The sequence below is a fragment of the Hoplias malabaricus genome, chromosome 12 (genome assembly GCF_029633855.1).
Source record: "Hoplias malabaricus isolate fHopMal1 chromosome 12, fHopMal1.hap1, whole genome shotgun sequence".
Classification (NCBI taxonomy): Eukaryota; Metazoa; Chordata; class Actinopteri; order Characiformes; family Erythrinidae; genus Hoplias; species Hoplias malabaricus.
In genome coordinates this window covers 6,797,324-6,805,363 of record NC_089811.1, presented here as the reverse complement: position 1 = coordinate 6,805,363, position 8,040 = coordinate 6,797,324, and positions in this window count along the sequence as shown.

Sequence of the window (8,040 nt, the reverse complement as noted above, 5' to 3'; positions counted from 1 at the left end):
GATTCGGCTGTAAATGGTTCTTATTAGTAAAGTGTTATGGCACCAAAAAAGGGTTCTTCTATAGGTACCCGTCTTCTGTTGGTAACAATAAAAGAACTGTTTTGGTGCTAAATAGAACAATTTCTTTTATAGAACCATCTACAGCACAATTTCCATCAATCTGAAGAACCATTTCACAATGCAAAGAACCCCTTAAATCATGATAAGGGTTCAGGGTTCTATATAGAACTGTTTTCTTTACTAAAAAAAACCCTTGTCTGTGTTGGCACAGGTGCATTAAATTACACTTAAATATATTTGTTGTTATTTGCAGTCACACAAACTCATACAAAGGTAGAAAATACACACAGAAGTAAACTTTATTTAAGCCTATTTATGATATACAGTATATATATATATATATATATATATATATATATATAGCATATATGCTAGGTATTATCTGAATTTTTGGATTGATTTATTAGTATTATTAGTAATTTAAACAGTTATTGGAAAGGTGGAATAAAATTGTTTAACTGTGTCTCAAAATATTACAATTGGTACAGTGGGGGTTCTAATTAAGTGTATTTTAATAGCAATAAAAATATACCGGGTGGGCCATGTCAATGGCTGTAAACAAAGAGAAACTTATAAATAACTCATGAAATAATAAAGTTATGTAAAAACCATTGGTTTTTCTTGTGAAATTCCCAATGAGTTTGATGTGTGACCCTCATGACCCTCTTCCCATTGAAAAAGCAAAAATTGGATCCAAAATGGCCGACTTCAAAATGGCCGCCATGGTCACCACCCATCTTGAAAAGTTTCCCCCCTCCCATATACTAATGTGCCACAAACAGGAAGTTAATATCACCAACTATTTCCATTTTATTAAGGTGTATCCATATAAATGCCCCCCCCCCTGTATATTTATCATACTAAGTACATAGTTAGTACACTGAAAATAGCACAGTTTTAGTACATTAATCATGAGTGCATGGAAGTATATTTAGTATGATTAAATTAAGTATACTTCAGTGTACTCCTTTCCTCTGGGACAAGAGCATGTTTCCTTAGTAAAAGAGTCCAGGAGCTAAACTAGTCCAGACCTGTCATCCTCTGAAAACAGTTTTCACTGTACAGAGACCCTGAGCTGTTGAGCAGCGAAAATCCTATAACTAGCAAGAATGGGAAAACATTTAACTAAACATTTAACTTTCAAAACTACAGCGACTGGTCTGAGTGTTGTTAAAAGAAGAGTGGTTAACGCTACAATTCTCAGTTTCTTTCTCAGTGTTGTTTGTACTGTTTTCAATTAAATATAGCGTTTAAATGATTTGCACATCATTGCATTTTGTTTTTATTTACATTTTGATCTGTATCTCAACTCTATTGGAAACGGGGTTATAATGACTTAGTAGGGTTTTCACAAAATGACTCAAGATGATAATTCTCCTGAACGACTGCTTTAAATTCACCAAGTTAGGCCATGTGTCAGTTTATGTTTACTTATCAGACCAGATTAGTACTCTGGACAATGTTATATCCACAACAAAAATGAACTCACACAGCGACGGAAGAACTAATAATCTGTTTACTGCGGTAGGAAACAAAATGTACACCAGCTCTCCTTTAACCAGTTCCGTCCAGCGACCCCAGACTACATTACCCATCATTTTTCACTGTCTCTAAACCGCACTACGGATAGCCACAAAGTTCAAAACATTGCCCAATACACTACAGACAAATCTCAGGCTTTTGGAGAAAATGTGGACACCTGCTCTTCCAACATTTTCTATAAAATGTAGCACAACAACTGGAATTCTGCTCCTCTTTGCTACAGTTACGGATTCTGCTCTTCCAAGAAGATTTTAAACTTCATGTACAGTATATTTCTCTGAGAATCTAATGGTACGAAGCCGTATAAAACCCTTGTATGGTCAGCTACAAAAGGTTCTCTGAGCAATGCCATAGAAGAACCACTTTTGGTTCCATAAAGAACCATTTCTTCTGATATGTTTAAATGGGTAAAGAATCTTAAGACAAAGTGATGGATTTTTAAACCTTTAAAAGGTGTTTCGCACATGCATTTCTTAAACAAAAATGGATCTTTATGGAACCAAAAGTGGTTCTTCTAAAGCATCGCTCAAAGCATTTTATAGCACCTTTATTTTTAAGAGTGTAAAGTCTATCAATCCTAATTGAAAACACAACATTAACCCCTCTCAAAGTTATTGGCATTGCGTGATGTAATATTAGACTCATGTGCAGCTGCTCCTGAACCTACCAATTCATTTCAAGCAGTGTGTGTTCACGCACAACTGATCATTTGTGTCAGTAGTGTTTGCACCTTAAAATAGCTGACGGAATCTTTTTGTTGTATTTATATTTGTCGGGGCCACACTATGCTACAGTTAGCATTGCTTCCACACACTTCCAGGGTCTCAGGGATCTGGATCCAGGACTTATCTCAGGTCACTGGTGAGAAGTGTCTGTGTGGGTTTGCTCATGAAGCTCCATTTTCCTCTCACAATCCAAGATAATGTGGCTGTCACATTGCCCAGTGTTCTGGGATCGGGGGATCCAGCCCCACGTCAGGTCACTGCCTGTGACGGGTCGTGTCTGTGAGGATATCCTCTGGGTGCTGTTTAAAGAGGTTTTTCATTATTTCATACATATCAAAGCAGCAGATCAGTGACAGCAATGACACTTGAGGTTCAACACCAAAGCTGAAAGAATGAGAAATCTCTGAGAGCTCTCGGTGAAAGAATGGCTAGAATTTGAGGACAAACTTCAGTTCAGGAGACGAGAGCAATATTTCGGTTATTCTTGCTGAGCTTGTGCTGAAAGATTTCATAACCCCCCTCCTGAAGCCTCGCTGCATATGGATTTACCATCTTCCACCAGTCGGGCGCCAAAATATGAATGTGGTACGTTTGTTTTGTCTCTCTCTCTCTCTCTCTCTCTCTCTCTCTCTCTCTCCTGGCATCATCCATTTACTTTGGGCTCCTGAAAGCTGTATCATGGGCTGAATCTCTTCAGTTCCTCTGTGTTTCAGAGGGATGTGAGAAACAAAGAGCGCATGCATGGCGCCGGTGCTGGGCTGCTAGCTGTTGCTGGCCTACTTCCTAAAAATAGCATCTGATACTGAGGAAGATTCTGAGATTTTTTTACTGTACAACTCCTTCCCAACCCCTCTCTCTCTCTCTCTCTCTCTCTCTCTCTCTCTCTCTCTCTCTCTCTCTCTCTCTCTCTCTCTCTCTCTCTCCCTGCTCTTTTTCTCTGAGAAATATGAGTGAGAGTGAAAAGGCTTTATTTTTGTCACTTAGCTAAACTCTGAATACTGCGTACCATATATTTATTAATACATTTTTAAATACATTTTATTAAAAGTTTTACAAACTGAAAAAAAAAAACCAGTAGCTCATCTCATGCTGCACAGTTTGTGTTGGTCTTGCTCTTCATCAGTGACACAGGATGCTGTCAGCTGGATATTTTTGGTCGGTGGACTAGAGACACAAAGGTGTTTAAAAACTCCAACAGCACTGCTGTGTCTGATCCAATCATATCACCACAACACAGAATAACACACCACCACCACGTCAGTGTCACTGCAGCGGAGAATGATCCACCACCCGAATCATACCTTCCCTATGGTGGTCCTCAGGGGGTCCTGACCAATGAAGAACAAGGTAAAAAGGGCAAAAAATGTATACAGAGCTACAGATGGACACCAGTCTGAAGTTGTAATACTACAAAGTGCTCCTGTGTGGTGAAAGTGGTCTGTGTTACATGTCATACATGTGTTGCTGTCACCAAGACAAATTCCTAGTATGTTTAACATACCTGGCGAAATAAAGAGATTCTGATTCTGATTCTGAGTGGAGCTGAGAGAATGGTACAAACACGGAGGTGGTCATAATGTTATGGTTGATCGGTGTATGTAAATCAGTGGCGGATGCTGGTCTTTCAAGGAGGGGAAGCTCAATTTCGGCCTACATCATAAAATGTGTCGGTTTATTTATACGTAAATTCTACCCTCCGTTCCTTTTCAAGAAAATGATCTGTGACCCTGTCGTACCAACAAGGCGTCTCTTCCAGGGACTTGACTAGTGTCCTCTCAATGGCCAGCAGAGCTAGGCTGCTTAAACGGCCTTGGCCCATGTGAAGTGTGTCCACCTGTGAGTGCTTTGTGACGGTGGAGGGGCTCAGGAGCACCCGCTGGACAGAAACTGCGATAGAAGTCAGAAAGAGTGATAGAAGTCAGTCTCCAAACACAAGCAGCTACAAAAAACCCACCAGAAATAGAAGCTCGATTTGTCGCTAGTCGTTTTTAACAAAGAAAATGGCACTAAGAGGATTAAGAAAGTCTCTGGTTCAACTCAGAACAGAATGAAAATGTAATGCTCCCACGGATCTTTACACCAAAGGATCGCTGATTCGCTCATTTCGCTGTCAATCAAAAAGGGGTTCAGCCTCAGACAGATCATCCAATCATCATGCAGAAGCTGAGCGTCCGGACCAGCTGAGGCCAGCCCACTGCCCCATAGACCCCCAGAGACACTGAGCGTCCGATGGGCGGGACAAAGCCCAGCATTTATCCAATGACTCGTCTCGTTTCACTGCACTTCGCTATTGAACTCTGTGTTTAAAGCACTGTGAAGCTGCGGGAATGATTGAGAGGAAAGCCGCGTCTTTACCAGTGATAAGAAGCTGATTCTGAACAAAAGTTGAGCGCGTTGTAGTGCATATTTATTCAATGACATGTACACACAACAGAATATATTTGATCACTTATCTTTGACATTTTAGGGGAAGCTGAGTTTCCCTTGCAGTCTTAGAGCAATCGCCTCTGATATAAATATATAATATGTATGAATCAATACAGTCTGTACAAAGTCAATATAATGTTGTCTAACACTAGAGCCTCTGCAGACATCTCCTTGAAAGAGTACCACCCCAGTGACATAGTGTAGTGACTGTATAATCACATTATAGTTTACAGTGGAGCACAGTCATATAGGGCTTTCTGTTTTGAATCTGTGGCACAAATCTGGTGTCCTCGTGGGAATGGGTCAAATCTGTCCACTTTAATAATGTAACAAAATCCTGTGGCCACTGTGTGGGTGTGTTCACATGGGTGTGCGCGAGCTTCAAATTATGTGAAAAAAATGAAAAAGCAACAAAAATGCAGCTGAAACAATATGTTCCCAAATGAATATGTGCACCAATCAGGCACAGCATATAAACCCTGCTTTTACACTCCATTTTATCAGCTCTCCTGACGACACTTGGGCACTTTGTCATTCTACGATTACAGACAATAATCCATCTACTGAACTGCATACTTTATTAGCCCAAATATGTATGAGTGGATCAGACACAGCAGTAATGCCTAAACCCCTGTGTCACAGCTGGACTGAGAAGAGTCCACAAAACATCCAGCCAACACCATCCAGAGAGTGGCATCCTGTGTCCACGGATGAAAGACTAGAGAGCGACCAACAGCGGCAGCTGTCTCTGACTTAACATCTACAAGTAGGAAAAACAAGGTAAGTGTATCTGAAAGGTATGTGTAATGCTGTGTCTTGTCCGTTCATACCAACACAGGACACACAAGCACATTACCAACACATCAGTGTCATTGCAGCACTGAGAAATAGCCAACATTTAAATAACATCTGCTCTGTGCTGGTCCTGTGTGAGTCCTGACCATTGACAGACAGGGAGAAATGTTGCTAACAAAGTATGCAGAGCAACAGTTGGACTACACTCTGTTATTGTAGAACTACAAAGTGCATCTGGAATGAATAGTAAGTGTAGAAACGGTTATGTAGCTTTATTGTTATCAGGTTGATCAGTGTATATGATGTAATAAATGCAGTGGAAACAAACAATAGCATTACAGTTATTTAATTAAATTCCCAACTTTGTTCATTCAAGGTTGCAGTGTCAGCAGCGTGAGCAAAGTAGCCCAGGTGTCTCGGTCCTCCACAGCTTGCTCTTTGTAAATGTTCTTGTTCCTTCCACTGAAATACATTCTCAGGTGGCTCTAATGTGGAATTGAGCCACTCAGCAAAGCTGATCCCTTATTGCAATAGCTTTAAAATACAGTTTCCTTCTGTTTTTGAGAGCAGTTCCGTGATCAGTTGAACACTTTTTTTTTTTGCCTCATGGCTTATTGAACATGTCAACATTACTTTTTGCTTTTCTAGAAAGCTTCAGTATATTTAAACTTGTGCAGTATCCTCTGTAGAGAGGAGTTTAACATGGGTTTTTCACTCCTATTTTTATCCCTCATTGCTCACTAACAGCTCAACGCAGTCAAATATTTCACACAAAGGAGAAACTATGTATATATATACAAATACCCGTCTGAGCCGATTTCCATCCTGCTGTTTGAATGGCCACTAGAGGGCCTGAAGAACTTCATCAGAAGGAACACCCTCCAAACAGAAGTACGTTTAAGAAATTATTGTAAACATTTCAGATATTTTAATTTCCGCTGAACAGCTTGTTTGAAAAGATTTGAAAAACCTTTTACTATGTTTACCATGACTTCTCTTGGTCCTGTACATTCTAATGCTACTTTCAATTTCTGCACCCCAGAGCACCATGGCTTTTTGGGTCGAATTAGAAAACAATGCAAAGTAGAAGCATTTGCACTAGTGGTCTCCGACTTTGGGACCCTGTGTGTGAGTGTGTGTGAGTGCGTAAGTGTGTGTGTGTGCGCGCAGAGAGGCTTAGTGTCAGCTGAATCACTGTGCGTGGGAGTGCAAATATCCTGGAAGAGGAGTGTGTGTGTGTATGTGTGTACTGTGCCTGCATGACTATGTCCCCTCCCCTATTTCTCTCTCTCTCTCACTCTCTCTCTCTCTCTCTCTCTCTCTCTCTCTCTCTCTCTCTCTCTCTCTCTCTCTACGTGTGTGTGTGTGTGTGCATGCCGCCCCCTCTGTATGCAGAATCTCTATGCCATCAGTTCTCTCACCGAGATGGCCACAATAACACAAGCATCACACACACACACACAATGTCTGAGCAGCGCTTCGTGGGGAAACACACTGTGTGAGGGAAGAGGGTTGTTTTCACTGACTCATTGTTACAATAAAAATATTCACAGAAACAAACCCCGGTTTCAACAGTTCCCACTGGACATTTAGAGAAAGGTCGTATTACAGGACACACCGGGGACCGCACATCTGTACACACTCAGAATGGAACACACCTCTGTACTGACGATTTTTATCTTCACTCTAAATGCCTCTGTGGGATTTCTTACGTCAACCTGCAGCGCAACTTCATTCTTGAGATGATTTGATTTGCATAAAGAATATAGCATTCTCCACAATAAGCACAGAATCAGATTTACTCAATATAAGCAAACCACAGTTAAAATATTCATCTGAACTGAAATTAATTGAACAGAACTCCATATGAATTAGTCGAACTGGAACTGAATTGAATCAAAGGGACTGGAACTGAATTGAACTGAGCTGTGGTGACCTGAAACAAACCGAATGAACTGAGAGGAATCTAAATGAACTGTGCAAACTCTTACTGACTTGAACTCAACTGAACTGACTCCTGAACTGGTTGTCCTGAAATGAATTCAAATTAACCGAATTGAATGCACTTGAAATATTTTTTTAAAAATCATAACTGAATCAACCTGGCTTGAGCTGAATAGAAATAAACCGAACTGAATCAAACAACGCCTCTGTTCTGAACAGAACTGAATTAAAATTTACTGAAAAAGTAAGGTTTTCTGTCCACACTGAACTAAACCAAACTAGAGTTAAACTAAAGCTGTTTTCACATGTGAACTCTGGAAAAATCCAGAGAATAATGTTTGGACATTTTCTGCAGCTGTCCTTTCACAAATTTAGCGCACAGCAGGAGATTTTCAGTGTCAGACCTGTTCTCACAGCATGCACGATGTACAAAAGATACTCTGGAACATTACTGACTCTGTTCACACCTGCGCTCACTCTAGTTTTACCCGGAATGTGTGCTAAGCTACGAGCAGGATAAAATCCCTGTGATGTCTGGTGCACGTTA